The 22241-nt window shown below is 49.4% G+C and overlaps 1 pseudogene; it reads left to right on the top strand.

Annotated features, from left to right (window-relative positions):
- The first annotated feature begins 1978 nt into the window (after positions 1–1978).
- Positions 1979–4331, top strand: LOC117309562 (Golgi-associated RAB2 interactor protein 4-like; annotated as a pseudogene).
- The last annotated feature ends 17910 nt before the right edge of the window (positions 4332–22241 follow it).

Here is a 22241-nt window from a genome sequence, read left to right on the forward strand (position 1 = left end):
TGAGCCTGCGCAACCGGAGCCTGTGCTCCGCAACGGGAGAGGCCACAGCAGGGAGAGGCCCGCGTACCGCAAAAAAAAAAAAAAAAAAAAATCAAGTAATCAGCTCAATAGATGCAGAAAAAGCATTTGAAAAAAAATCAATAATCCTTCACGATAAAAATGCCCAGAAAACTAAGAATAGAAGTGAACTTCTTAAACTTGACAGACGGCAATTCTGAAATAAAACTACAGCTAACAACATACTTTATGGTGAAAGATTGAATGATTTCCCCTCAGACAGGGAACAATGAAAAGATAACTGCTCTTAACCCATCAATTAAATGAGCAGGAGTGTGTGTGTGTGTGATTGTGATAAAATTCACCACTGTTTTTTTAGAGTGTACAATTCAGTGGCATTCAGTGCATTCACAATACTGTGTAACCATCACCACTATGTAGTTTCAGAATTTTTCATCACCACAAAAGGAAACCCTGTACTAGCCATTCTCTGCTCCCTCCAGCCCTAGGCAACCACTAATCTAATATCTGTCTCTATGGATTTGCCTCTTATGGCTATTTCCTATAAATAGAATCATACGATATGTGGCCTCTTTCACTGAGTATAATGTTTTCAAAGTTCACCCATGTTGTGACATATATCAGTACTTCATTCCTTTTTATGGCCGAACAATATTCCACTGTATGGAGGGACCACATTTTGCTTATCCAGTCATGGGTTGAGGGACAGGTGTGTGTATTTTAACAGAAGGATGGCCTTTATCCTCAAGGAATGAATCTCTATGGTGGGATTTCAAGCATAACATCAAACTGGAGATAAGAGAGTTGGCAGCAAGGGCCTTTCTCAGAACTTTCAAGTCACAATTCAGAAATCACTTGTTCTGTGACTAGCTCTGTGGGAGTGGCAATGAGGCGGGATGTCTAATGGTACATGCTCCCCACAGGTGTCAAGGCTTCCAAACCACTTCTGCCTGGTAGGGAGGTTACTACAGGACGGCATCTGGCAGGCTCTTGGAATCAAAGCTTACATCTCAGGCTACTCACCCCCCATTTCACTGGGGGAGGACATGTCATAAGAATAACTAGGTTTCCACACACAGGCTGTTTGCACAAGCATAAAGGAAGGGAGGATCTGAGTGATCCCCTGGATAATTTAATCCCCACGTCAGCCCAACTGCTGTCTTGGGTTCTCTCCATAACATGTATACACACATAAAATTAATTACACAGCTTCTAATAATGCACCAAATAGGTCTTCTTAAAGGTAGTTAAATCAGTCCAGTTTGAAAACGTTTGGCTGGGCCAAGCTTTCTTTGTGAGGCTAAGTACTGTAGTGGTTCAGAACAAAGGCTTTAGAATCAGGTAGACCTACATTCAAATAGTGCCTTTGCTACCATTAGCTCTGGGAATTTAAACAGGAGATACAACCTCAATTTCTTCACCTATAAACTGGGAACAGTAGTTAACAGTACCAAACTCAGTGCATTCTTACCACCATATGTGAAGAATGCAGCATGGTGCCTAGGAGAAGCAATTTTTAATGTGATTATTAAAAATCACCATCATCAACGTTTACTGAGATTTTATGAGAGGACAGACTAAGGATCGCAACTGCCAACTCTACGTTATTCGATACAATTAAACCATGAGCTTAAATGGTTCAAATTTATCCCATCATCTTACATTCCTATAGATTTCATCCAGTAGCTGAATTTGGGGGAGGAAAAGAAAAAGGACCCACACAAAACTTTCCCAGTTGAAGACATTTTTATTTTGGTACGCACCTGAGTCCCTGGCAGGATGGGCCTGTCCTCCGCGGGAGGACATGTCCTCCCCCTGCTTTGGGAGAGGATGGGGGCCCTGCCCTGAGGGGGCAGCTGGGGGATGAGGCAAAGGGCTATGCAACAGTGATAGGTCACAAAGGGCCCAGAGGATAAATAGGCTGTGCCAGGGGGTCAGGCTGAGAAAGTGGTTACTTCTCTCACTAGGACTGAAGTTCACCACAGCCTCTTGGGGAGATAAAAACCCAGAAGCAGAAGTGAGGGGAGGCAGAGGGGGAGCCTACCATACCTCTCTACACACTTGAAGAGATTCAGCCTGGGGTCCAGGCGCCCTACAGCGTCCCCACTGTGATCATCTGTGCCCCTACCCACGCCCCTGCCTCTGGGAGACCCTGAGGCAAAGGTGGGGCCTGTGGGGGCGGGCTTGGAAGACCTGCCATAGGGCTGCCTGTGTGTGACGAAAGAGCACCGCAGCTCGCTCTTCTGCCAGTGAGGCCCAGGGAGGGGAGAGCCAGGGGCCCACCTTAACCGCGCTGCCTGTCGTGATCAAAGGCAGCCATGAGTGGGGACTCTCTGCTCCCCTATCACACGGCCCAGAGCAGCACCGGGGTGGGCCTGTTCAACACCACCACGGGGAAGCTGCAGCAGCAACTGCGCAAGGGCGAGTACCACATATTCAAGGACGCACCGGTATTCGAGAGCGACTTTATCCAGATCACGAAGAGGGGAGACCTGATTGACGTGCACAACTGTGTCTGCATGGTGACCGTGGGCATCACATCCAGCAGCCCCGTCCTCCCACTCCCAGACACCATGCTGCTGGCCCGATGGGCCACCGGCTGTGAAGAGCACGCTGAGCACAGCCAGGCCGCCAAGGGCAAGAGCCACGAGGCTGCAAAGACCTTAGAGCTCACCAGGCTCCTGCCCTTGACACTCGTGAGCATCTCCACTCACAATCGTGAGAAACAACAGCTGCGCGTGAGGTTTGCCACTGGCCGCTCCTGGTACCTGCAGCTGTGTGCCCCTCTGGACGTGCAGGAAGACCTCTTCACCTCTTGGGAAGAGCTGATTTACCTCCTGCGACCACCAGTGGAGGGTCTCAGCTGCACCTACGCCGTTCCAGCCTGGGACATGATCTGCATGCCTGTGTTCGAGGAGGAGGAGGACGGCAGGAGCCCGGCAGTGGAGGATTTCCAAGGAAAGTGGGATCAGGACCAGGTGAGCATCTGCAGGCTCCACACGTGCTCTGAGCTGGCCGGGGCCACGTCCGCAGCTTTTGCTGGTGGGGAGGGGATCCAACTGGACTCCCACAAGCCCGATACCATGCCCGATGTGGCCACTGCAAAAGCAAAACCTACAGTGCTTGACAAAGCGTCAGCATCGCGGGCAACGACAAAGGTGGAGACAGCAGGGGTGGCAGGAGGCACCGCAGCGGGTGCTTTGAGCGTGGCAGTGATCAAGTCTCCTGCCCCTGAAGAGCAGAGCACGGCCACAGCAGCCACAGCCAGCAACGGTCCAGGAGGAAGCAAAACCAACATAGCCACTGGGGGCACTGCCAGAACATCCCTGAGGAGCAGGAAAACGGTGCTGCGAACAATTCAGGGTATGCTTGGCAGGTGCCGCGAGCTATTCAGGGTATGCTTCCAGCACGTCCACCAGCCTCTCCCCAGAGGCCGGCGTGACTGTGGTCGGAGCAGAACCCACCGGCAAGACTGCTGAAGGAAGAGCCGACGAGGAGGACGAGGGGACCCTCGTCTCAACCTTGCCACAGGAAGGCAAAGTGAGTGAACAGGATGGCAGCTCACAGAGGGTGTCCCAGGCCCGCAAGGGAAGAAGGGAGAGAAGGGAGCACTGGGGAGAGGACAGAGCTCTTACAAGCCCCTCGCTCTGCAGTTCAGTGGAAAGCCACCACAAGGCAGCGGGGAACAAGACCATCCAGAAAGCAGCTGGCCCGTGCTCAGGCGGCCGCAGAGCCACTAGAGATGACCAAAAGGACAAAGGCCACGGCAGCCCGGGGGGCAGCGAGCAGGGCACTGCTCACAAAGGCATCAGCCGTGCTCCCATCACCAACGAGTCCAGGACCTCGCACAAATCGGGCAGGAGCTTATCTACAGCGAGTTCAGGTCCCACCACCGAGAGACTCAGCAGGATCAGCTCTTTCTTCAGGAACGTCAGAGCCAGTCTCACTGCAAAGACAGTGGCCTCCTCACGCGATAAATATGTGAGCATCCTGGCGAAGCCAGTGGAAGGGACCCGAATGCAGGCCATCGTAGAGACAGCAGAGAGTTGGGGCTGGAGATCACTGGAGGTGTGACATCTGACACCATGGAGCCAGTGACCGCTGAAGCCCATCAATAGGACCTAGAGCTGGGAGCTGCAAAGGGGACCAGGGCTCAGGGAAATACCCCTGGAGAGGCCATTTCAGCTTCCTCACTGCAATTTCAATAAAAAAACAAACAATCTGAGAATGCATGCAGTGTTTTGTCTGAATTTCTAGGTCCCAAAGCCCAGCCGTAGCCTCACAGTGGATTCTGTGATGTCAGCTGTGCCACAGTCTGAGACCCAGTGTCCAGTCAAGGCCAGCCCCACCTCACACACATGCTCCGCGCCAACAGCAGTGCTGCATCTGGCCTCCACTTCTTTCTGGCTTTGCCCCCCAGGGCCATGGCTCAAAGTCAGACCATGGTCTGGGAAGCTCTCCTTCACTATTCCCCTATGCTTTTTATAAACGCTTATTCCCCAGGAAGGTCTGTAAACAAAGCAAGAACAGGACTCATGTCCCCTCGGGCTATTCAGTGGACAGAAATAAGTATTAGCTAGCAATCAGAACCGCAAGCACTCTCATCTAGACTTAGCTGTTCCCTGCCCAGGTATACACCCTGAAGAAACACACATGTTCTTAGAAACAACTATGAGAATGTTTATAGCAAAAATAACTTAACAGCAAAACACAGGAAACAGCCCAAATTTCCATCAGCAGAATTAATACAGCAGGATATGAAGAGAGTGGAATATTTAATAGTGAAAAATAAATGAGCTACACATATTAGCATAGATCAACTTCTCATGACTTTTAAAAACATCAAAAGAATGGGATACAATTCCACTCACGGAACCATTCTGAAGCTCAAACGATGTATTGCATAGGGTACGTTTTTTAAAAAAATGGTAGCTAAAAATGAGGGAAGAGTAAACACAAAATTGAGGACAGTTTTCTCTAGGGTGGAAAGGCTAGGTCAAGGAGGTTGACACAAGGCTGTTAGTGCTGCTGGGAATTGTTCTGTCTCTTAAGCAAGATGGTAGGTACACAGGTGTTGTATTTTTCACATTTTACTAACTCTGAAATCAGGATGGTCCTACAATCACCGTGGCAGTTGTGATGAAGTTATTGCCAATGGCTTTCTCTTTTTTTCACTTTTATTTATGCACAAAAGTGATGTCGGAAAGGCTTGGCATCTTTAAATTACATTTATTTAAGGTAAAGTATAAGAACACTTGTTTGGTTATTATGAAAAGAAGGAACGATATGCCGGTTTTACAGATGAGAACACTAAGGCCCAGAGAAGGTAACCTGCTCCAGTCGCACAATGGGATCTTTGCAGAACACTGATCCACCAGCCCACTTCTTTTTGCAAAGCCCTGTCTGTAGTATGCGAAGGAAGCAAGCAAGCCTGTGATAGGACCAGCACAAGAACCCGAGGCACCAGCATTCTTACCATCATGTCCCAAAACTACAGAGATGAGCATCAATTTTACTAGATTGAGGGGAGGGAGGGATGGGGGCTGGGAGCCGGTTTTCGAACTTCAGTGACCTCACAGCTCTTAGCTGGCCTTATCTCGAGAGCATCCAGACCACCCTTGAGCTGTGTCTGGCTCCCAGGCTTCTACCTCTAGCCTCTGGCATGACCCGGGCTGCAGCCATAAACAGGCTCCCACCTGGAATTCCAGCGTTCACTCCTGGAACGTCCAGTGTCCAGTCCTCCTCCAGCCACTAATTAAACTTTTGAATGCCCTGCTCAGAAGGGTTTCTCCATACCAAATCTTCAGGAACTTTTTTCTTCTTGGGGCTCCAAAACCAAATCCTTAAACCTCACATGCGGGAGATTATTTGTTAGGTCAGAGCATCCTTGTTGATTGGACCTTCAGTTTGTGACTTCCACAGACCTCATCACGGGAGGGTGGGGAGAGGTCTCTTCTGTTGGTGGAGGGAACAGTGGGCACTTGGTGGGGAGCACTGACGAGAAAGGGAGACAGCCCAAGACCTACACATATGCGCTGTTTCCTCTGGTCCTCTGGTCGGGACCCCAGGATTAACCCAGAGCTTCCGAGAAGACTAGGAGGTGCAGGGATACACAATTAATGGTTTACTCTCCACCAGCTTTTCCTTGGACCCAAGGTGGAGAAATTACAAAAAGATCACATCACATTCCTTTGATCTTATGATTTCCACACAGGCAAGTGCAGGTAAACACTAATCTGAAGGAAGAAAATGCATTAAAAACACGTGCATAGGGACTTCCCTGGTGGCGCAGTGAAGAATCCGCCTGCCAATGCAGGGGACCCGGGTTCGAGCCCTGGTCCAGGAATATCCCACATGCCACGGAGCAACTAAGCCCGTGTGCCACAACTACTGAGCCTGCGCTCTAGAGCCCACGTGCCACAACTACTGAAGCCCACACGCCTAGAGCCCGTGCTCCACAGCAAGAGAAGCCACCGCAACAAGAGAAGCCCGCACACCGCAACGAAGAGTAGCCCTCGCTTGCCGCAACTAGAGAAAGCCACGCGCAGCAACGAAGACCCAATGAAGCCAAAAATAAATAAATTTATAAAACAAAAAACAAAAACACGTCCATAGCCCTTAGCTGTTTATAAAGTTCTTGAATGTGTGTGCCCCCTTCCAATTCTCACATCTTTCCATTTTGCAGATAAGCAAACGGAAGTTCAGAGCATTTAAAGGACTTGCTCAAGGTGGGAGGTGATGGTGCAGAGAGGGAGCTACCTCAGTGCAACAACTTTCAGACAGTGTGCCAACCTGGTCCCACACAGAGGTACACAGATGGTGGAGGAGACAGGACAGCACGAGTAATTATCACAACTCTGAGTGACAAATACAATGAGAGACGTGTGTTTGGGGACTGGATCTATTCAGAGGAGGGGTTCTGGGGCATGGGAAGGAGTTGTGGGTTAGGGAAGGCTTCAGAGGGGAATTGGCACTTTTAAGGATGAATAGGGCTCAGCCAGGTGAAGGAAGTATGACGAGCAAGGGTACAGGTGGGGGAGGGGTGGGAGGTGATCAGGCCACAGGAAAGAGCGTGTGCAAAGTACAAAGGCTTGAAACACCACGGTGTGTTGAGCAACAAGTATTTCAGTACTACTGGTTGGAGGGCAGGAGAGGAGGGACGTGAGGCTGGAGAATCAGGCAGCTGGGTCTTGGGTAGCCTGGGGTACTATTTGAGCGTCTGGGACTTGGGGAACCACTGAAGGCCAGCGTCTGATGGGAGTAAGATCTCTCTGGCTCCAGGGTGGAGAGTTGATGGGCAGGGGGCTGTCTGGAGACACGGGGTCCTCCAGGAAGCCACTGCATTCATCCTGGCAGAGTCGGGGAGCCCCGAACCTGGGTGGCACTGGGGAGACAGAAGGGGGCAGAGTCGGGAGGTGTTGAAGAGATGGAACAGGACAATTTTCCAGCCCACATCCTGAAAGACGGGGAGCTCATGGTGTAGGTCTGGCCCTCATCTAAAGGAAGTGGAACTGACAAAAGTGGAGGTGACTTGCTCCGGTGGCGGCTATTGGTCAGTAGAGTGGGTGGCCAGAAGAGAGGCTCACGGGAAAGCAAGGAGTAATGTGTTAAGACAGAAAACAACAGCTGCTAGACAGCTAAGGGTAAAACATCAGGATAAGGCAGCCAAGGCGGGCAGTGGGGCTTCAGCACTTGGAGAGGGGCAGAGCCCCTGAGCAGTTCCTTGTTTATCTGGGCAGTACTTCCCACAGAGCCCTCCTACCCTGGGGAAAGGGTCGCCCCAGAGAGCCCCTTGTGGCCACGTGCTGGTACTGCAGGTTGGCAGTTGAATGAGGGGAGTCAGCACTGAGGCTGAGTCACCGTGACCCTTTCCCTTTGTCACACCACAATTAGTCTAATGCCAACCCCAAAGGTGTGAGCTAGGGGAGGTGAGGGGGTCTGGGCAATGAGGATGTGTCTCATCCAGGCGGCATGGCTCCAGGCCCCTGGCAGTGGAGTGGCAGAGTTGGAAATGGCTGAAAGGTTCCTGAGAGGCTGGGGATCCAGACCCAAGGGGACAATGAGTGACCACCAAGAACAGGGGTGGAGTTAACGCCAGGGTCCCTCTGCAGCACGGAAGTCATTTGAGAAATAACTGTTGAGCACCTACTGTGGGCAAGATAGGAAATCAGGGACCATGAGGACGTTCACATACACACACACACACACACACACACACACATGCTTGTAACACAAATCACAGTGTGGTAGTGGCCTCAGTGTGTAGAAAGAGGCTTCACAGAGAAGTGGAGGGCTTAGCACAGGGATGGCAGGCTGAGTGCTCTGGCAGAGGGAATGGTGTGATGGAGAGAGAGAAGGGCTTGGGAGATGTTCACAGATGACAGACAAGTGCAGTGTGCCCAGGGTGTAATGTGCTCGGGACAGAGAGTGGGTTGTTCGGTGGGAAATGAGGCTAGAAATAGAAGTAAGGCCACAGCATAGAGGAGGGACCCAGAATGCTGCACAACTCCCCTGAACCCCATGATCTTCATTACTGCAAATGGGACCTGTAACCCAGGGGTGAGGGGTGTGCAGAGTTGGCTTCTCCAAGAGCAGAAGGGCAAGGGAAGCCTAGACTCTTCCCCTTTGCCAGTTCAGAGAACGTGAAATGGATAATGGAGGCCCATGGCTTCCCACACTCTGTCTCAGAGGACATTATCCCACAGGTGTGCTGAGGTTGATACCCCCTCATCCTGGGAGCACCTAGAGGACCAGGCCACTTGGCTTTGGCTGCCAGGAGCCCCATCTGGTACCCCAGTGTGTGCCATTCCAATGCTGTCATTTTCTGCATGTGCCACGGCCTGTGAAAGGTTGGGAAACATCTTTCTAGATATGCACATGCACGTACATGATACAGTTTGCAGGTGAACTGTGAGTGCAGCAGCAAGGAGCTGCTGAGAAGTACCTTCCCTGGAGAGCTAGCCTGCTCCCCACAGCTTCAGCTGATGCTCACGTCACCCCTCTTTTCTTTTCCCACTGACACTTTCACAGTCCCAGGACCCTGCCATAATGCAAGGTTCAAGGGAAAAACAAGAACAAATATATTGCTTTTCAGAAAACTAAATTAGTTTTTTAAAGATCTATCCTTGGCTTTGAGATCATGTCCTGCGTCCTTGTTTCTTAACATTTTATTCTGAAGTGCACTTGAGCCTTAAACAACACGAGTTTGAACTGCTCGGGTCCACTTAAACTTGGATTTTTTTTTACTAAATACATACTACAGTACTACACAATCCATGGCTGGTTGCACCCGCAGATGTGGAACCGTGGATTCAGAGGGCCAACTGTAAAGTTATAGACGGATTTTCACCTGGGGGCGGGGAGGTTCCTAACCCCTCTGTTGTTCAATCGTCAATTTATAACATTCATGCAGGAAAGTGTGCCATCGTAAGCATACCACTCGATGACATTTCACAAGATAAGCAACCCCACGAAACTAGCACCTGGCGAAGAATCAGAACATCACTGCAACTCTGGAAGTGCCCCCTTGCAGTCACTCAAGGGTAACCACCACCCTAGCTTCCAACACCATAGATGAATGTTGTTTGCTTTTCAACTTTACATACTGGAATCACGTAGTATGTACTCTTTGACTCTGGTTTCTTTCCCTTAACATTATATTTATGAGGTCTGTGCATGACTTTCCTGGCGACCGTCCATTTATTTTCACTGCTATACAGTATTCCAGTGTGTGATGATACTACAACTTATTTTGTTATTGATATGTTATCAGTTTTGGGCTATTAAAAATAGTGCTACTATGAACATTTATATACAGATCTGTTGGTAAAAATATACATAAACTTCTGCTCGGCATATACATAGGAATGGAATTGAATATATGCATATGTTCAGCTTCTGATTATACTGCCAAGCTATTTTCCTTCCAAAATGACTGTGGAAATAATAATTCCCACCAGGAATGTATTAGAGTCCTGGTTCTTCCACATCCTTGCCAACATTTGATACTGTTTAGCTCTTTCCTTTTAGCCATTCAGGTGGGATATAGTGACTTTTCTCCCTTTTTCATGATAAAAATATACTGAAAAATATATAATTGGGCTTCCCTGGTGGCGCAGTGGTTGAGAGTCCACCTGCCGATGCAGGGAACACGGATTCATGTCCCGGTCCGGGAAGATCCCACATGCCGCGGAGAGGCTGGGCCCATGAGCCATGGCTGCTGAGCCTGCACGTCTGGGGCCTGTGGTCTGCAACGGGAGAGGCCACAACAGTGAGAGGCCCGCGTACCGCAAAAAAAGGAAAAAAAAACAAAAAACTATATATATATATATGTAGATATATATATATACACATATATATATATATATGTAATATGGTGACCTAAAGAAAATGGTAGTTTTGTTGTAATGTCCTTAATAGGCAAAATTTAAAGTTGGTTTCCAAATTAATTTTGAAATTTCACACATCTCTGAAATCTTTAAAGTCTTGTTTATACATTTCTAAGGATTTTTCATTGCAAGGGAGCTTATATTTTTAAACACCTCCTACCATCCTGCGCCAGTACCTTTTGCTTTATAACAAACTACCCCAAAGCTTTGTGGCTTAAAACAACAGTTATTTTCTCATATTTTATAGATTCTTCTACATGAGAAATCTGGGTAGGACTCAGTGGGGTGAATCTCCTCCTCCTCGTGGTATCATGCGAGGTTGGCCAGTAGTCTGGCCTGGAGAGTCAAAAGTAGCTTCATCCACATATATGGTGCCTTGAGGGAAATGGCTGGAAGGTGGGCCTCAGCTGGGACTGTCAACGGGAAGGCCTACGTGTGGCCTCTCCAGCATGATGGTCTCAGGTAGTCAGATGGCTTCACTCAGATCAAGTGACCCAAGATAACCAAGTGGAAGCTGCTTCTGACTGAGCCTCAGAAGTCACCCAGCGTAACTTCTACCACATTCTGTGGTTACAAGCAAGTCATAAGGCCAGGCCAGATTTGAAGGGAGAGGAACTAGACTCCACCTCTTGACAGGGAAATGGCAAGACCACGATGTAGAACATGGCGGGTGGCAATATCATTGTGGCCCTCTATGGAAAACACAGCTTGCCACTTCCCAACCCTACCCCCATCCTAACAAAGTAAACCTGGCCCGGATGTGCCCGAGGAGCCCTGAGGTAACTGTGGGGGCCCCCTTAGCCCGCACGCTTATGCTCTTCCCTCTTCCCCATTTTCACTTTATTTCCCTACTCCCCTCTCTTCCTCTCCCCTATCAGTTGGCTAAACTCACAAGGACTCCCACTGAACCTTTCTTAGTCCCTTCCTCCCCAACTCTCCCCACATACCTTCAGGCTCTTTGTCCTCTGAGTGACAGATTACTGGAACACCTAGGGCCAAATCAGGTCAGGCCCAGAAGGATCTTGGCTAATCCCACGTGCACTTTACAGATGAGGAAGTTGAGGCCTAGAGAGGAAAGGGACTTTCCCAAGGTCCTACTTCAAGTAAGTAGCAGAGTTCTGGCTAGCGCAGCACAAAATACAGCCTCCAATGGGTCTTAAAGAATGTCAACACTTGCTTTCCACTTTGGACCTCCTGAAACTAAAGCCACTCGTTTCTGTTTCACGTTCATTGCCTCACCATCACAATGTCCTTTTGGCCTCTTGGTTCAGGAGCAAAATCAATGCTGGCAGGCTTCTGTGCCCAGAGAGGCCTGTTCCAGCCCTGGCCTGGGTCTCAGCCTTCAGAGATGGATGGGGGGAGGGGGGAACAGAGATACGGCAAGTTGGGATCCATATAACCAGCCCCCCTCCAACCACCTCCTTGTACCCCAGACACAAGTAGCTTCTTTTGATCCCAAAGTCCAAGAATTCTCTGAATTCAAGAATCAACTAGCAGCCAGTTTTGAAATTTTCTGGGCATCCAGGATTTAACTTAGGGTGGTGATGACTGAAGTCAGGCTGAGGATAAATTGGAGGTGATGTAAAACAACAAGACACAACTCTTAAGGCCAGGTCCAAGAGAAAACAACCCTGTTACATTCAAGTCTATTTCCTCCGTTCACTTCAAACAAGCGGACTATGGGGCCCAGAGTAGTGATCCCAGGCTGGGCTATCAGACATCCCATAGCATCAGCAGCTGGATCTTCTATTTTTCTGGCCGTGCCTCGAGGCATGTGGGATCCTAGTTCCCCAGCCAGGGACTGAACGCTTGCCCCCTGCAGTGGAAGCACGGAGTCCCAACCACTGGACCGCCAGGGAATTCCCAGCAGCTAGATGTTGAGGGAAGAGCAAGGGCTGGAGAAAAAGCAGGCGGCTGGCACATTGCTCTGGGATCTGAGCAGTAATGATGTGGAGAACAGCCTGCTGAGAAGCCTCTCAGAACTCTTTGTAATCCACCAGCCCAGTGCTTTCGGCCACAGAGAGCAGTTCTGCAAGCCGGTGATAAGCTGAGAGTGGGACACAGGTGTGCTGTCAGGGAAGTCACCTTAGGCCAACAGTGAGAGTCCCCAAGGCTGTCTGAGTGCCCGGGACAGAGGGAGAAGTGGCATCTGTGGAGGACTCTGTTGAGAAGAAGGAATTGAAGTAATTCTTTTCAATTGGTACAGCCTGTAACCTCCTTTAGGGGAGTGGCCATGTCTTATTGTTTCTGAGTCCCCAGGTGCAGCACACATATTAGAGACTCCATAAATGTTTGTTATAAAGACCTACAGTCACCAGTCCATCCGTCATTCTCCTGCAACCAGACACAACGGTGACCTTCCATGGTCCCTGCTCCCCTCCTTCCAGCAGCCCTCTGCCAGCTCTAAGTGATGGGAGGCCCAGGACATGGAGAGAGACCATTAATAATGTTCAGTCCCTTCCTGCTCGCAATGCCAGGCCCTCCCCAGGGGCCCTCTATTGGGAGTGGTAGAAACAAGTCACGAAGGGTCCCATGCCTTTCTTTCTTGCTGGGGTCCCTTTCTCCAGCCAAACGAATACAGGAGCCATTTCTTTTCCTTCATACTTCATACTCCCCTGCTGGAGGGAGAAAAAAGGAAAGGAACCATCATCAGCTAACAGTGTTATTTCCTAGCCTGTGGTTGGCCAGAGCCCACGCCTGGCCCTTGTCCACACGGTCTGCTGCTGTGACTGCATCAGCTTGAGTAGAAATTGTATGAGCAGCTGCCACACTGGGCACAGGGCCAAGAAATTAGCAGCCCACCCCGTGTTTCTCTCCAAGTTCTGCCATCTTTTTCACTGCATCTTATTTGGGGCTGCCGCATACGACAATGTTTGTATCGACTGAGTCCTTCCTCTCAGACAGCTGCTGTTCTAAGACCTCTATAGGGATTATTGTGTTTAGTTCTTTCTCCACAGCTCTATGAAGTAGGCAATGTTATTCCCATTTTACAGATGAAGAAGCTGAGGCACAGATGAGTTCACATAACTTACCCAAGATCCCCAGGGGTGGAGCCAGGATTAAATCCCAAGGGGTCTGACACTGAAGTCCACACTCCTGACCCCACCATGGGCTGACTCCACGGAGTGCATGGCCTTAGAAGGTATCAGACCCTGCACTATGGAGAGTGGCCAGCCTACAGCCAGCAGTCAATAAACTCCATGGCTTAGAGACATGTGTGGTACTTAGGACAGTGGGTACTGCACCAGGTGCCAGCCTCCCCCGGCTGTGAGGGCCACTCCACCTCCCTCTGCTCCTCTGCCAGGCAGCACCCTTCACTCAGGTTCAAGAGTGTCGTGGCCACCGGGGAAATGAGTGGTATTTGCGGACGGGGTAGCTTGCTCCTTCTTCTGGAAAAACAACCCAAAGTCCTGTCCTGCTGTCATCTGTCTCATCTGCAACCACTTTAAAATCTGTCATCTGCACTTTCAGGCTGTGACACCTCAGAGACCCAGGCTGTGACACCTTTCCAGACCCCAGCAAGAAACCCCGGTCTAACACCCGCCTGGCGAGAGAGGATGGAAATGGCTCCTGGGAAACCCGCCTGGCCACACGCTCTCTAGGACTTGCTAGATAACAAATGTCCACCGCGTGCCATCCTAACTGGCCATGCAGTGCTCGCCACCAACTTGCCTCTACTTACCCACCCACTCTTGCTCCTTCTTCCCTCTTCCCTTTGTCCCCACCCCATGGGCTGTCTCCGTCTCCACTGAAACACTCTGTCTCACTGGGACCTTCCACATCTGCTCTCACCCCTTCCCCCAGCTTCGCTCCCTTCTGACTTTCACTCAGATCTGAGGATGCCTCCTCCCACCGGCCCATGCTGAGGACCTGCAGGCCAAGGGGACAACGGAACCTCCTGCCTACAAGTCAGGGCTGCCACGCTCTCTCTGGGGATGACGCTGCCTCCCTCATCACCTCCCTGGGGCACAAAAGCTGAGTCTTTTTGCGTTAATTCCCTGGGTTGCTTTCCGTGGCATGCTAATTTATGCAAACTGAACACAAATGAGTATAGAAAGCTATGTGACCCTGGATTTACTGGAAATCAGCAGCTCCCCTGACGGGAAGACTTAGGGAAATTCTGGAATCTACTTCCCAAGAGAAATTTAAAAATAGAGTGGCCTCCAGTTGGGGAGGGTGTGGCTGGAAGTCATTCGGAGAAAGAAACACAGTCTGGGTTCCCTGTCATTAGTAAGTGACCCAGCAAAAGTCAGAGGAAGAGAAATCATCTGGCCGCCAAGCCTTCCCCCCTTCTCTCCTGGCTCTGAGCTCTGGTTCAGCCCCATGCCCTGCCAAAACCTCCCAACGGGGCACACAGTGGAGGGCAGAGCACCCAGGGCATTACTGCGTCTCTGAAACAAGGCATTATTTATGTCCCACTCCCCATGACAACACTCTGCTATTCTCCTCTCTTCTTGCATCTCCTACATTGACCCCCTTCTACTTGTCCTCATTGGGTATGGCTGATCAAGTGAACAGAATGTTCTGCAACCTGGCCAGAGTGGTTAGGCAGCAGTCTGGATGTTCCAATAAAGAAGACCTCAGAGGATAGCTCTGGGGAAGGTCAACTCAGGCACAAAGCCTTAGGCACTTCATTTGCAGGAGGACCATTCCAAGAAAGGACAGGAGAGGAGAAGGTGTCCCCAGAAGCAACAGCTTCCGTTCTTCTGCCCCTAGGCTGGGAGGTGCTGAGTAACCCCAAAAGGTAGAAACTGACGTTTTCTTAAAGATTTCAAGAGAAGAAACTATTTTTTCCAAAATCTTTCCAATAGACTACTAAGCGTCATCGGAATGTTTTTACTTATATTAACATAATTGCTTGGTGCTGCCATGGAAGTCATTTCCTTCTGGTTCTTTCCTCCAAGTAACTAGAGTACAGATGCTTCTGGTTTTTAAGGTAATACTCCAGCAAATCCTTAACACATGTCATGAAAAGACCTTAAGACAAACTCCCCCAAGATTCAGGGACTGCCTCACTGCTTCGCTGAAAGGAGATGATCCAAACTGAACCCTCCACTCCAGGGGACAGGAGCTGTGTTCTCATCTGTGTTCCCCTAACTTGGTAGAAAGTTTGTTGAAGGCCAAAACTTTCAACTAGTCAGTATTTGGGGCTACTCAGAGGAAAGAAAACATGCTCTTCCATATATTTAAAAGGGAAGGGCACACTGTGTATCAAGCATGTTATATATATTATATCTTTTAAGTCTTACAACTATCCCAATAGATGTGCATCACTCCCATTGTACAGATGAAGAAACTAAGGCTAAGAGTTAAAGGCATTTGCCCAAGGTCACAGAGCTGATGAATGGGTCTGGCAGAACCTTCTACTGCTCATTAGTATCCATTTTCTCCTTTTCTTTCTAGGCACGTCTTAAACTGTATTTCCTGGTCCTCTTGCTATTAGGCTGACCGCATTACTGAATTCTGCCAGTGAAATAGGGACAGAAGTGATTTTGCCACTTCCGGTCCTAGTGCATAAAAACTTTGGTCCATCATACCCTTTCCCATCACTATCTGGATGACCCAGGGCACCAGGAAGCCATAAAGATGGGAGGAGCTTGCTCCCTGAGTGACTACATGGAACAGAGCACCCTTCACCTTGTCCTCTGCTACCTGCACTGGACTGTGACTTGGATGAGGTAAACCTTCACCGTGTTAATCCACTAAGAGTTTAGTTTGTCCTGACAGCATGGTGAAGGCAGGATCTAAAACCAAATCCATCAGACTCTAAAGACCATCCTCTCTCATTAAGACATATTGCCACCAATACGGCAGAAATATAAAAGCCATCTATAAAATATTATCTAATCCCACAGTTCACCTCTCTCCCACCATGCCTCTCCCACAAAAAAGAATTAGATTCCTAAAGATTTTAGAGGAAACTAGGTAAACAAAAACATAAAATCAAGCAAGCAATCGACAAATATTTGTTGACTGCACACTACCTGCCAATCATAGACAAATCTGCTTTTGTTGTCACCTTGAGGTCATGAACTCTGCCCTTTGCTCTCCCGGATGGGAGGGAAGCAGAGGACAAGGTGGGAGGCAAGCCTATGCCTGTTCTTTTCAGCAATGAGATTCTCCTTGGTTCTCCCAGTGTGTTAATGAGCTACCTGGGGAGTGTCTGATTTTACGTTTGAGAAGAAGAATAGACTTTCGATCTGAAAAACATTTTTTAAATTTAAAATACATTGGGACTTCCCTGACGGTCCAGTGGTTAAGACTCCACACTTCCACAGCAGGGGGCGCGGGTCTGATCCCTGGTCAGGGAACTAAGATCCCACACGCGTGAACACAATAAAAACACTGAGCATTAAAAAAAGGAATGTAACTATATATTCAAAGGAGATTTTTTAATTCTTTTAAAAATAAAATACATTATTTTCCTGAAGTTTCACATTTTACAGATGGGCAGATTGAGACTCAGAGAAGCTTAGAAACAGCCCCAGGCCACAGTGACAGAAGTTAAATTTGAACTCAGCTTTGTCTGATTCCAAAGTCCTTGCTCATTGCACTATGCCAGTGTTTCTTAAACTGGGCTGCTCTTCAGAATCACCAGGGGAATAGTTAAAACACAGATTCCTGGGCTTGGCGCCAGACTTCCAAATCACTGACCTTGGGCACGCCTCCCCAATCTCTCTTCGCACACACCCCAGGCCTGAGTGAAGACCAGCCAAGTTTGGGATCCACTTCTCTGCATCTCGCAGTGGGAAAGCTAAGACGGTACATGGATGCCAAGGGAGTGGAGGGGAAGAGAACAGAAGGGGGCCTTCTATGGCCTTGTCCAGGGCTGGCCCTGCTCACAGCTGAGATCCCGGCCATGAGAAGCAAGAAAAGGCCTTTTGACTCAGCTGTTTTCCTTACATCTCTGCTGTGCGAAGAGGGTATCATGCCTGTGGAATTCTGCTGCATCCACAGGCATCTCCAGACCTATTCTTAAATTCGCCAGGAATGAAGAAAGAAGAGTCTGCCAAGGTTCAGAATAGGCTAGTCATTTTCCTGATTCAGTAAAACCGCCTTGATTTAGTGTTCATTGCTTCCAAGCCTGTGCTCTCTGAGAGGTGGCTGGGATGAAACTGACTGCCACACTATCTTGGAAGCCAATGCATGAAGAATGGAGACAAAACCGGCAGGAGGGTACTGCTTAGCCGTGAGGAACTGAATGGTTACTTGAAGAAACATTTTAGCATATCTGTATATATCAAGAGGCACTACAGGAGTTCTGCTGGGGAACAGTAATAACTGCTGCCATTAACTGAGAGCTTAGTTTGTATATAGGTTGACCCTATAATTTATCATCCAAACTGAGCAATTGTGAAAGTGAAAGTTGGGAGAGCTATTAGTAATTTCACCAGGACAAGGGTAAACCAGAATATCCCAAGCAAACTGGGATGTATGATCACTCTATCCAAAACCCTGAGCCAGATGGGTTTCAAATTCACACTTTTAAAAGATTTTATAGGTAATACTGTACTTGCGTGTGTATCACACACACATACAAACACCCTAGAGGGATCCAGGGCAGCACCTCATGATCAAACATTATATTTCTGCAGCAAATATATGAATATTCACAAGAGGGATAAACAGATACTTCAGGTCAAATTTTGCCAGCCAATGATTTCTGAAAAATACTTGTTTTCAGAAAATTTTTTTTCAAATTGTGGCAAGGGCTTGTGAACCTGTACCAAGAGCTTTAAGTACTTTCCATAGTGTGGCAGAGCTGCTAGCTGTCCCACCTTAATGCTCCTCCCCTTCTTTGATAGTAGGTAAGTGTGCCCATGGTCGTCTGGAATAAAGACTACATTTCCCAGTGTTCCTTGAAGCTAGGTGTGGTCACGTGACTGAGCTGTGGCCAATGAGATTTGTTAGTGGAAAGATGTGATCAGGACAACCCACAAGTACAGGTACAGATGTACCTGTTGTTGACAGAGGGCATCTATTCTGATTAATTGAAATCCATGTTGTAAATACTTTGAAAATTACTTCTGGTGTGCAAAAACTTCTAGGAAGTCTCTTTAGAGAGATGGGTATGCTCTTCTCCCCCCACCCACCCCCCACCCCCGCCCCCGTCCTCCTTCCTCCTGGCTGGAGTGTGGACACGATGGTTGGACCTTGAGCATCCACATCACTTTTGACCACGAAGCTGAGGGCCACAGCTTCTGATGAACCAGAAAGCTGGTAGGGTCTTGGGTCTGGATAACTCCCTAGATGGCCTACCTCTGGACTTTTTATGTGAGAAAATAAAACCGTTTTGATTTACGGCACAATTCATTTGTATTTTCTGTTACTCACAAAGGAACCTGTATTCTAGGATTTGCTCTTGGCCACGCCTCAAACTCTCAGATGGTGATCATGTTTATTTCTCATTCAAAGGCCTGCAAGTGGGCTGCGGTGGCTCTGCTTCAGACTGTGGGTCGTATTCACATCTGCTCCACGCGTCTCTGAATTCTGAGACTAGTGGACGCTCAGGACATGTTCTGTGTGTCAGGGTGAAGCTCAACCACACGAGCACATTTACAGCTTCTGCTAATGTTATGCTCCATTCCTTTGGCCAAAACAAGTCACAGGACAGCCCAACATCAAGGGGAGGGGACGAGGATAAAGGGAACACCTGCAGGTGATCATCTACAGAACTGATACACGTGTCACCCCGTCCTACTGCCGCACATGCACCAGGGGCTTCCAGGCATCACCCCTAGCATCGCGGCGAGCCAGCCACTTCTCCTGATCACTTCCCATAATTCCTGGTATGCTGCCCTCTCCGCCCCTAACCCCCAGAGGGCACTACCAAGGGGAGGGCCACAGGACAAGATGTCCTTCTGTTTGGTGTCCCGTCTCTGTGCTCTCCTCAAGACCACACACCAGGCTACGCCAGTGCACCTGAGAGAGGTTACGCGGGGGGGCCCTCCTACCTCACATCTGTGTCTGTCTCCCAGGGGCCTCCTTCTTCCGAACCTCCTCTGAGAGTTTCCACCCTGTGTTGTGCTTAGCCCCTGCCCCACCACCACGGACAGTGAGGGGACTTCTGGAAACGTCCTCAGGAGACTAAGGAAGTGCATTTCCCACAAACCTCTCCTCGGGCCTTACTGTGCAACCCCAGGTCCCACCCCCACCAAACAATAGCTGTTTGAGGAAAAGTTTAAGTAAATTAGCCTCAGGCACACCCGAAAGCCTGAAAAACAATAGTGAGAGAAGCTGGGGGGAGGGGGTGGATGCTGGGTGTGTTGCCCACTCAGCCAATAGGGAGCTGGGTTTGAGGGAAGAACAGATGGGCAGATTTTGCCACTAACTGGCGGTGTGACCGCTGGCAACCCCTTTTCCAGGCCTCCATGTCTTTCTTTGTTAAAAGAGGGGGTTATTCTTCATGGCATTTAAGGTGTCTTCCAGTTCTGACAGGTTGTGACCTAAGGGGGAGGGAATAGGAAGGAAGAGCCAGAGGGTGGGTGTCTGGAAGGACACACACGGTGAGGCTCAGGGAGCTGGGCTAGCATGAGGCGGAAGTTCATGTCCTTTGGCCCTTTTCAAATTGTAACGCCCACCAAGCTCAGCCCTTACCTGCCTCTGGGACCCATTCAGGGCCATGGTCTAAGGTCACAAAAACTGTCCCCAGCAGAGGGATCCATCGGCACTGACTACAGTATGATGACACCCCTGGGCGCTGTAGCAGCTCTGGCCTCAGGGCTCACCACTCCCTGCCTTAAGGTCCAGCAACTCTAAACTACCTTTAGTTCCCAGCACACACCTGGCGACTTTTCACCTCCAGGCTCTTACTCGGCAGTCCCCTCTCCCTTCGATACCACTGTCTCTTGCTCTCCCGTCCCCCACCCCACCATTCCCAGCCAATGCCTCCTCATCCTTTGCAATTCAGCTTCATCCCCACCCAGGTTCAGTGCTCCTCCACATGGCTCCTGTAATCCTTCATCATTGCACTCACCACTATCCGCTTGTGTAACTGTCCTGCCCTACTAGACTCCGAGCTTCTTGAGGGCAGAGACCATGTCTTATACATTTTCTTTCATGTTCTTTATCTTTCATAGCACCTGACACATGACAAATGAGCAATCTATGATTGACGAATGAATGAACGAATGAACGAACGAACTGGAAACGAAAAAAGCTGGAAGGAATGTCATCCATGGATGGTAAAGACTACCTTTAGCTTCCCACCCCTTCTATTTGCTACACATATCGTATCTATAGTCCAGGGAAATCATGCTAAATCAACACCAGAGGTGGCCTTTAAGCCAGGAAAAAGAGATCGCCAAGGGAAGAAGCACTGTGTCTGACTGGAGGGAAATAAACGCCTTGCCTTAATGATGGTGGGGGAGAGAGTGAGTCTGGGGTGCGAGGTCTGGGAGGGGCAGGACAGTCAGGAAAGGAGTCTTTGAAGAAAGCAGGCCTTTACGGGATCATTGAGAAGGTTGGGTTTGGTGGGCAGATGGAAACTGAGCTGTCACACATCCATGGCTGCACCTGGGCAAGGAGGAGACTCTGAGGAGGAAATCTGAGTGTGTGAGGGGTATGTGAGGGCAGAGTGAGAACTTCAGCTGGGTTCCTGAGTCACAGAGGAATCCAGGTGGCAGAAGGAGGGTGGGCTCCCCTTCTCCCCTCTTTCACTCCTCTTTGGCTGTGCAGGGTTGCCTCAGGCCTGGTGATGTGAGCACGGGGGTCAATCCCTCCCGTGGAGCTCCTGGTAAGAGACTTTGTGATGGTCCCTCAGGAGGCTGCTTAGTGGGCCTGATAAGCGGCGGGGCGGGGGGCGGGGTTTAAAGAAGATGATTAAAATTGCATAGTGATTAGATATGAATATTCTAGTCAGGATTTTATTTTTAAGAGAATGTTTCTTTTTAGATGACATGACAACCACCATTGTTGTTTCTCCGCCAAGGTGGAGTGTGCACCGGGAGGAAAAATATTAAATATCTGAAGCGTTTAAATTGTAGTGGATGTAGAAAAGGACATTTGACGTGCCCTAAGCTGACGAGCCCCACCCTCGTGGGCCCCCAAGAAGGGCGGACCTCGTCTGTCCCTAAGTGTAAGCATGAATGGAACCCTGAAGCCTCCCGCAAAGAGGTCACTTAGCAACAATTAAAATACAGGCCATTACCTCAGCAGACTCCGTGGCTTCGTCCTCTCCAGAAGCAGGAACAGCCGGCACAGGATTCTCAAGGCTGACTGGACGGTCACCACGACCCAACTTAGCTTCAACGAACGACGCAGGAGGCCGGCGCCAACTGGCGGCACTGCCCACGCATACGGTTTGCGCTGTGTGCGCAGGTGCGAGTGTACGCATGCGCCGGTGCGAGTGCGCGCAGGCTCAAGTGCGAATATGCGCATGCGCTGGTGTGAGTGTGCGCATGCACATCACTAGCTGCTCGAACTCTTGCCGCATCTTTTTCACCATTCCAGACCAGGGTCTCCGCAATCAGGGCTGATGAAAGAGGGCTGTGTAAACTCGTATTCAACTCATTTTAATGGAAGGTCCTGCTGATGACCAGAAATTTTGCGTTAATTCAATAGAACTTGTAAAATGCAAGAACACCTGCTTCTCTCCGCCTAATCAACTCAACCCATCGCCAAGTCACTGGAGATGTAACCTGGGCCCCTCAGGAGCCTCTGCTCCTGTCAGTGTCTTACCTGGGCGGCGGACGGGGCTGCAGAAAAGACCCAAGGGAGAAGCAGCTGCAGTTAAGGCCCTGAGATCAAACTCCTCCCCAGTCCAGCTTCCTCAGAGATGATGTTCCTTCTAATGTTTGTTGTTTGTTTTAACCATATTCTTCTAATTCCTTGAAG

This window comes from Tursiops truncatus, chromosome 1, assembly GCF_011762595.2.
Source record: "Tursiops truncatus isolate mTurTru1 chromosome 1, mTurTru1.mat.Y, whole genome shotgun sequence".
Classification (NCBI taxonomy): Eukaryota; Metazoa; Chordata; class Mammalia; order Artiodactyla; family Delphinidae; genus Tursiops; species Tursiops truncatus.